Consider the following 10,380-nt stretch of genomic DNA (forward strand, 5'->3'; position numbering starts at 1 on the left):
TATAGAAATCCAATTAGGTCAGAACATTTGGGAACTAAAATTAATTGTACATAGCTTAGAAAAAAAAAAAGAACAAAAAAACACAAGTAATCATTACGAACAATTATTTTTACATTTTAGCTCACCTTTCAGTCTTTTCAATTTTAATTAAGTCAAAATTAGTACTTTAATTTTCCAATTTTATTTGATTATTTACTTTAGTTCTCTAACTTTTTAAATTTTAACTTAGTATTTTAACTTATGTACCATGTGATAAGTTTATATTTTTCTATTACTTCCATTTATGGGCATTTAATGCTACTACAAAAAATGGCTTTAATGACGCTCTATCAACAATGATTTTTAGAAAATTATGGTTAACGAAAATATAATGGTAACTTTATAAATAAGGGAATGTGTATGATGACGGTTCTTTTGAAAACCATTGTGGTCTATTGAGTTTAACGACAGTCATTTTAAAAATCGTCATTATTTATTGTATTCAACGACGGTTTTTAAAAAATCGTTGTTCAACCTAAACGGCATTCATCTTCCTCACTCTCACACTTATGTTACTTTGAACCTCTCGTGCTTGTGCTCGTGTTCTTGACACTGTCTTTCATGCTCATGCATTGTGCACCCTTGCCTTCATGTACCCTTGTTGTCGTTGTCGCATGTTCTCACCCTCGTTGTCGTTTCACTCTGCCATAGCGTTTGGGGTGTGTTTTTTCTCACTCCATGTTTTCCTATCTTTGTATCTTCCTATGTTAATGGAAATTTTTGTTTCTTTGTGCAAGGGTTGGGTTTCTAGAACTTGTGCTCACTAGTGTCCGTTTGGGGTGCTCTTAGTGTCCAATTGGGGTGCTCAACAACAATGTAGACTCGTGTGAAGTTAGATAATTTGATTGTTGTTGGTCGGAGAATGGTTTTGGGGGGGGGGGGGGGAGGGTTTTGGTTCTTCCTGAAATTTTGTTATTGTAATGATTAATGGTATCGTGTTACACCGAATTTGATTCATTATGGATCTTACTTTATTTATCTTACTAGTATTAGTTGCTCTTGCTCCCTTATGTATGTGTTTCAACTATCAAGAACGAATGATGGTTTAAGGTTTGTTCGGATAAAATTTTCCGTGAGTATTTATAGGAGAAGAAAATGAGATGAAGTTCTCCACATTTAGAGGAATAATTCATGGTTAGTCTTCGAATGTTTGGTGGATGTTTGTGTAGAGATTTATTTGCCTTTTATATTTCAGGTTGTGTGGAAAGTATTTGTTGTATAGGTTTGAATAAATGAAGCATCAACTCAATGTTGTTGTTGCTCTTGTTATTATTTTGCTTTGTACTCAACACTCATTTTGTGGTTAGTATCACCATTTATAATACATTTGGTATTTGACCTAGCATCTGTCACCACTAGTATACCTTGTGTACTGACTAATATTTAGGAGCTTTTCTACTTAAATAAAAAAAAAACTACATAGAAGCTTGACTTTAGCCCTTCAACACCAAATAAGTCATACTAGTTTCATTTTTTCTCTTGATTCAACACTCATTTTTTAGTTATTTCATAAGTGAGCATTCTATATATATCATGTTATTTTAGTAATTTTAAGTTTGTAGGAGTTCTATGCTTTACATGTTGGTTCTCAAGTAATAAATTGAATCCAAATAAACCATTTTTGTTTCATCTTTTACTTGTTGTTTTTACCAAGAGATGAACCTTCTGATTCTGGACTAAACAAGTGGAAATGTAGATGCTCTTCATTACAAGGGAACCAGATATACCCTCTTGCTAATTGTTAGAAGTCATGTGATTTCCATTCAAGTATGCTTTAAGCTCTTCATCTAGGTTGTTCATCCTTAAGTTGTAAAGTCTTCTTTAGATCTAATCCCATGTTTCCTCTAAAATGTCTTACGAGTCTTTGGTCAACAATCCTGGAAATGAATGTTGCATGTTATGATGGTTTTATCTTTTTACTTTTGCCTTAGAGTTTAGAGTAAACACCTATATATGTAGAAAGTCCTAGATTGTTGAGTTGGAAATTTTAGTCAAATTGAATTCAAAATTAAGTGAATGATAGTAATTATTGAAAAACTCTTTTGCAAAGGATAGTCAAGGTTTCCAAGGATCACTAATGTTCTTTTTTCTTAATCTTTTTTTGTCTTTTTCATGAGTAGGTAGGTCTCTTTAGTTAGACATTGATGTAATTTGGATTATTACTTGTACAATCAGCTACATTTGTGTTGTGGTGGCTGTGAAGTTGTGAAAAACACAAATCTTCAATTCCATCTCAATTTAATTAAGCCACTAACAAGGAGCCAGTTAAAACAGTAATTCTTCCTCACACAGTACTTACATATATGTTCTACTTCTACTATGAGTTGCAGTCATTGGCAAGACATCAAGGTCTTAATTGCCCGTTCTTCTTAATTGGTCCATCTATTATTATTGCTTGCTAATTTGAGAAATACATAAGTGCATTTTCAATGATCTTGTTAAATCTGTAAGTGAATTGAATTTTAGTAAGTGACCAAACACCATCATGATTCATTTAGTGGTACATACTTGCAATAAATCAAAGGACTATCGGGCGTAATTCCACATTTTTAGTGCTTTCACTTAGTGTTGCATCTACAAAACTTAAGTTTTTAGCCTTAGAAAATCAATGTTTTGCTTGGTGTTTGTTTTGACCTTCGAATTTCCCCTATGTGGATGCTTTTTTCTTAACTGATCTACCTACTTATCTCTTGCTAATTTAATTCTATCCATCATTTCAATAGTCTGCACTTGAAGTCATTTACAAGATCAACATTGAAAACTTGGGCTATAAAATTTATGATGCATGAATTCATTCTGAATCTTTTCTCCACTCTTTGTTGATAGGTAAATCTGGCTAAGGGAACTGGCAAAACCTATTTAAGTGGTTGTTCTTACTCAAGGTGCGTATGCTTCTCAATTTTCACTCCATTTTTAGTTAATTAAACGTTTGTAGATAGTGTTTCTCAATCTTTTGTGCAATGTGCTGAACTGTCAACCTTACTCCAGTTTTCCTAAAGTAGTAAATTGGTAGTGATATTTTCCAACCAACTAATAGTGTAGAGTTAGGAAAAGAATATTTGCACAAATTATGTACTACATACCTCAAAATTAAAGATGGAAGGTAGAGATTCTATTTAAGAAAGTGGTATTTCTAACTTGGGTCTAGTCCCAACTAAGAATATTCCCATAAAACTCTTCCATTCCTATAACTCCTTGTCTAAAGTAGTAGCTACCAACAAGTGTCCACAAAGGCCCAATCCAAGTCAAGCTCAGCTGCCACTGCCAAGAAGCAATTAAGGTAGTGGTTGTCATTCACATTGATAACTCTAAAGCCTAGCATTTGGTTTGGATTCCCATTAACCCAAGCTTGATCATTAATGAAGGCATATGCTAGTGTTAAGAATTAATTTTGGGCCTTTTAGATGATGTAGTAGATGGATGGCAAAGATGATAATACTTTAAAGGGTATTATAGTGTCTTAAAAGATAGATTAATTATTTATAAATTCTTAAAACACTTTACTTAATGATTGCTTGCTATGTTTGAAAGTTCCTAAATTAATTATCTGAATATTAGTGAGCAAAGATGGAGTTAGGATCTAGACCCATAAAGTAATCTCAATATAAATTGAGAAAATAAACCTCATGATACTTTAATCTGTAGCACTTCCAATATATGCATTAAAACTACATCAAAAGCTTTGCTTGGAAAAACTGAAAGATGAATGTAGATGATTAGAGAAACTTTGTTTCTACCACTAGGCCTAATCTCAGAACTCATTTGACTTGCAACATTTTAGAATAAAATCAATTTGATCTTTTCACTAGTGATAGTAGAAATATTAAGTATAACTGAATATTTCAAGTCCAACCAATTATATGAATTGGATTTCAAAACTAAACTACCTTTATATTTTAAAACTGGTTTGGTTTTGGTCGAACCAGTTTCAAACTGGTTGTGGTCCCAATTCAGTTTTCAACCAAAACTAATTTTTGAGCCAAAACTAATTTCAAACTGGTTTTGAAGTAGTTTTAAAATTTGATTTTAAAGTAGCTTAGAGTCTAGAAACCTTGCAAGCTTGCAAGATCTGTTTATTATACTTAGTTTTTTCTTTGTTTTGGATTATTGGTATATACTACTTGCTTAGCTCTTCAATCATGAACCATGGTTGATCAATTGTTCTCCAAATTGGAATAGTTGTCATGTAGTATATGAAGTGTGGGTTTACTTTTTTTTTTTTTTTTTTGTAGGGGAGTAGGCTAAGTAAGGAAGAGGGGGGGGGGGGGGGAGATAGTGGATAACCAATACTTTACAGCATGGTGGTGTGAGATGGATCATGAAAGTTTTATATGTGTAATTTTTCCTTTCCATTATGTAACTTCATGTATGAATGAACATTAGATGCTAGGTTTTCTCTCTCGAATTGCTTACATTGTGCTGTCCAGGTAAGGTATTCATATACATGAATTTATGTGGCACTACACAAATAGGAAGTCATATCATTCTGGATTCTGAAATTTTAAGCAATTAATATCTGGACTATATAGCAACCTTTATAGTGATGTTAACTTATTTTTGTTATATAGTATTTTATCACGTGACTGATATGTTATTACTAGTATTTTTTTTTAAATAGAGAGTATTCCTTAGTTGGCTTCAAAAATTAATGTTTTTGTATAAGAAAGACTACTTAAAGAACTGATATTTCTAAGGTCTCACTTTAGAAGGTATAACCAATAGAGATAAAGTACATAGTTTTATGAAAACCAGGAGAGAAAAGGTTTGTGTTTGAAGATAATGAACTGACATATTTATTATCCCTCCACTCTATTAAAAATTGGTGTATGTTTGCATGTAGATTTAGACACCTATTAGTCTAAGTATATAATTAAACAATTTTTTGAAAAGCAGACATACACACTAATCTTAAGCATGGTAATTTGTGAGAGAGTTGGCAGCTAAGTTGATTATATGTTTTATAATTTTTTTGTTACAATCAATTCAGTACAACTTGAAATAGTTCAACTTGATTTGGACTTGCCTTTGATAGCTCTGCTGTATAAAAAGGCTTTAACATTAATTCTGTAGGAGTTTCAACATTGGTTTTAGAATCAATGTTGAACCGCCATTGCTGAAAGTATACATTTTTCAATATCGGTTTTAAAAATCGATGTTGAAAATCATTATCTACATTAGTTTTGGCTGAAAATGATATAAAAATGTAACAAAAATTGTGTATTCTAAGACACTTTCTACATTGGTTTTGAAAAACTGATGTTAAAAGTCGTATACAACATCGATTTTTGATAAAACTGATATAGAATGTGCTATGTTGAATGTGCTTTTATAACATCCGTTTTGGCCAAAACCAGTATTATAAAGATACTTTCTACATCAATTTTAGACCAACAGATATTCTTTTTTCCAAAAAATCTAATAATAATATTGATGACGACCAACAATGAACGAGTTGTCTAGGAAAGACATGTCCATCTCCAAGAGAGTTTTTCTCTCTCCTTGTATGAAGCCTATAAATTCAACATTAAATGAAGTTTGGAGTTAATCGGTTATTAGTGATCCATTAGTATACAAAATATTCTAACTTAAACCTCCAATCTGCAAAAATTCTAAGCCCGTTCAAATATCATTAAACTCCAATCCATTGCTTGAAATTCCTAATTCTTTTATCTTCAACCTAAATTTGTAATGCCCAATTAGAATAATTAGTATCCCACCTTAAACCTTCAATCCACCAATTTTATAAACTCTAGCTCGTTGCTTAAAAATTCCTATGACTTCAACTGTCAATGTAAATTCATAATATGAAATACCACAGTAAATGAAACTTTTAATATTACCAAAGCTTTCTTATAAGAAATTCCATCAAAGTGAGCCACGTGACTATCCCAACTTACATATCAAGTGTGCATATATATCAAGTCAACATTGAGAAAGATGAACATTCTTCAATAGTCTTTTAAATGGTTCTAAAGAAATAGTAAAACATATAAACAACAATATGAGAATATAAGACTTCGAGTTACATTGATACTAAAAAACTGAAAATCAAATGTTGTGCTTCAATCAAGTTTCTAGCTCCGAACAAGTTCAAAAATCCTTTCCCATGAACTCCTAAATTTGCATTAGAATTAATAACAGAAGAGTCTTGATCACAACCACATGATTTAGCATCTCATAGAGTAAGCAATACAATTTTTTATAAGGCAAAACAATACAAATTATAGTTCTGCTGGAAGCGAGAAAAATGCAAAGGATAACAACCTTGAGACCTACTAAGTTGCTAGCTTCAAGTAAGGATGTTGCAGCAATTTGATCACCATGGGCATCTATAAGCATCTTTGAATTCAACATCAGGTGAATCTTGATAGACATACGAAGAGCTCCATATATGTAATTTAAAAAAACAAAAAAGAAGGGTAAAAGATCATGAATGGGATGACATTATTAGTCTCATAAAATAACCATCTCATAAAAATACTAAACTAATTGTAGGATATGGTTTCTGATAAAAATTGGATAAAAGCAGGAAATAAATAGTAAACTTAATACGGGCAGTTCTTAGTTAACACGTAGCAAGTCAAAAGTGGAAACAAGCAGCATAAGAAAACACCAGAACCCAAGAGAAAAAATACATTTGTTCTTAGAAAGAGAAGTCTAATAGTTCTACTTGCCTTGACTATAGAGTCACTCATTAGAAGCTCTTTGACCAGTAACTCAAACTCTGATGAACCATAATGAGAAAGCCCAAAGCAACACCATAAGTCAAGCGAATTAGTCCACCAACCTGCAAGTTAATAAAAATGGTATTTTGGCTATCCTTCAAATCTCATTTGAGATGATACAAAAGATGGCATTAAAAAACACAATACAAAGCCCCCCGAATGAAATAATGTAGACTTCCTTTAAAAGTTCTAATAGTAACTAGATGTATCAAATTTGCTTAGACTATTGTCTATCAATTCCTGGTAATTATTTGAAAAATATTTTCCCAAATAGAAAAGTCATAAGACATCGGCCACAAGCAAAGAGGGTATCCAAATCAAGCAACCTCAAAATTTACTTGAAGTTCCAATAGTAACTAATTATTAGCCAGGTCTTCTTCTGAATATGTTTATAAAGAGTTTTCTCATCTTATTTATGCCCCTCTTCTCACTTTTCTCTTCAAAAAAAAATTCTTCACTACTACAAAAAGCACAATCTACATTGGTTATTTTACACATATTACATCGGTTACGTGACGTTGTTGTAGTCCATGTCGTAAAAAACTAATGTGTCTATGACGACAATTAATCACGACCATCTTAGAATGTACTTTGCATTCTAAGATAGTTATCTGTACAACCGTCTTATAATGTAATTTTTTTTTAAAAAATATTTTTTTAAATCTCATTTGTTTTTTTAGGCCAATTCTGTATACAAAGACTGACATGATAACTAATTTACAAAGGCTGACATGATACAAAAATTGATAATTAATGAATAGAATAAAATTATCTAATTAATTAATTACCTGCAGCTGCAAATATCTTGCTATAATAGAAAAAAACACCATTGATACCAGTAAGTTGTTGGAGCACAAGTAGTCCAATACCTACCTGCATGGCACATGCACTCATTTACTAGAAGTCACAGCCATTTAGATCTATTTGGTTTAGCTTATCCCAAAGAACTTTTAAGAGGAAAAAAATGAAATAAATTCTATATTAGTTAAAATTAATGCAGAAACTAATTTGTAAAAACTCTCATCTTTTAAATTATTTTTATAAGAGAGTTCATGTTGATAAATGACAAGAAGAACACCAAAAGAGAATAATGTGTATATACCATTAAAGGAAACCAATATCTTCTCCTCATAGAATAATTATGTAAGGAATGAGAAATAAATGGGTGTTAATAAAAAGCAATCAAGAAGCCAAGATTACCACACAAGAAAACAAAAGGAAACAATGTAATTAACATCTCATTAATTAATTAGAAAGTAATTAAGAAACTTGTATGACAACAACATTAATTCATGGTAACAAATTAATTACACATGTCAATACTTACTTTCGCTACAGAAATGGCTAGCCATCCAAATATATTTGGAACTGCTGCAAGTATTAGTGACTGCAACACAACATTCCAAAGTAATAAATTTAAAAATTAAAATTCCAACTTTTTATATTAATGAAATTTTCCTAGTTTAAAGGTGACTATATTTCCTTTTGCTTAACCTTTTTGTGAACCTATATTTTGATCGGAGTTAAGAATTAATCTTTCTAGATACGTACTAAAAATCATTTAAAAAGTTAAACACTATATATATATATATATATATATATATATATATATATATATATATATATATATATATATATATAAAGTTAAAAATTCCTAGTCACAGTTAAAAAAAATTATTTGTTAATCATAACATATCATATTAATTAATAGATCTTGCCTTACCATATATCACCCCATAAGTTCCACTACAGTAAAACAAAGCAACAACTGAAAAAGACATAGGATGCTAGCAATTACAAATTAGTAAACCTAGGTTGAATCAGAATACCCCACAACTGAAAATCAACTCGCCGGTGGTTGTTGGATTCAGAGTCCACCTGTCCGGGGGCCATGCACCTCTTCTCAGCCCGGTCCAAAACAAATATAATGTTTAGAGCTATATTTTTAGTTGACCTTTTTTAATTTTAGTGCTATATAAATCTTTTAGCGTGGAACTGTTAAATTCCAGCTTTTTTTTCAATGCAATTTCGGCAAGAAAGAATGAGTCCCATGTATATTATATAAAGTTCATCATAAAATATGACTTGAATTATATAATCATAGCAATCAATCAAATTTAATTTATTTTTTTGTAATTTAAATATGAGGATTTTATAACAAATTTTATATGTTTATTTTAATATTTTATTAAAAATTACTTTATTCCTAATCTTTCTCATTCAATTCATAATTTCATAATTTTGAATTCCTTGGTGAGTACTACAGGCCACTATAGCATAAAGCATCGGTTATATGTCTTATGCAGAATGAAGATCAAGTGTTTCAACAATGTATCTAGAGGTGGTATCATAAGTGCTAGCCACAAGGTTGATCATAATAATAATAATAATACAGAATGAAGATCAATTATGCAGTAAACTTTGCATTCTGGGTTCAATAATATTACCTCTAGTAAAACAAAGTGCAAAAGTTATCACTTCAAAAAATCAATTAAATATAGAAAAACGTCCCATAGCTGAGGGCAAAATCCACCCTCCGTAATATGCCCCTAGATATAGAATAGTATTCCAAGTTCAGTTTGGCGGTGGAATATGCCCCTAGATTTGGTGGATACGTTAAGTGTGAAGCGAAACTAGAAAGCAACAAGTTCAGTTTCTATTCTTATCCGTGGAGGAAGATATAGTATAGTATTCCAAGTTCTATACCATGTAGTACTTGTATTGTAACATGACAATAATAATTGTTGTTTAGCTTAAGGTAATGATAATAATAATATTGTTATAACATAGTGGGATTGGGATTCAAAGGAGTGTGACCAATGCCGTAAGTGTACATACATATAACATAGACATATATGATGAAATGATTTAAAATAAAAATGATGGGAGAGAAAATAGGGATAGAGATTACTAGATGAATTAAAAAAGAGAAGAGCGTTGAAAGCTGTGAGGGTTCTTGGTTGCATCCTGCATCCTTTGCTTGGGTCAAAGTTTAGTTTAGAAAAGACACACAAGAAGGCAGCAACAGGCACAACAATGAAGGTTGAGCAACTAAGAATTATTATAGTTATATTCCTAGCTGATGTGGGATTTTAACACCAACAAATGGGGTTCTTAATGATCTCTAGCCTTGTGTCAACATCATTGACACAACACATCATACAAAGACAAAAATAGTAAAGATGATAGGATCTCTTATCATGCATCTATTAATCACATCTTGTAAATTAAGGGAACTAGCTTTCAAAAGTTTTAAATGTTAAAAATTCTGTATAGAATGGTAAACTTTGCTTAAGACAAGAACAAATTGCAGGGTTGTAGAAATGTTTGAAAATTAAATACAAAATAAAAACATATAACGAAAGCTAAGATTACGCAAACAAACCTCTCTAAAAGTCAAAGCTGCTCCACCCCTTGAATCGGCATCAAGCTTTGTCAAGATGGCACCTGTTATTCCAATCTCAAGATTGAAAGTAGTCACCAACGTTGTACAAAGAAAAGAGTAGTGTCAGAATTTTTGAATGGTTTATTTGTAGTGTAATAACTAATAAGCTACATACGGCACAAAATTATACCAAAGCCAAAAGAAATAGATCAATAATATGATAATCATTAA

The sequence above is a fragment of the Glycine soja genome, chromosome 4 (genome assembly GCF_004193775.1).
Source record: "Glycine soja cultivar W05 chromosome 4, ASM419377v2, whole genome shotgun sequence".
Taxonomy (NCBI): domain Eukaryota; kingdom Viridiplantae; phylum Streptophyta; class Magnoliopsida; order Fabales; family Fabaceae; genus Glycine; species Glycine soja.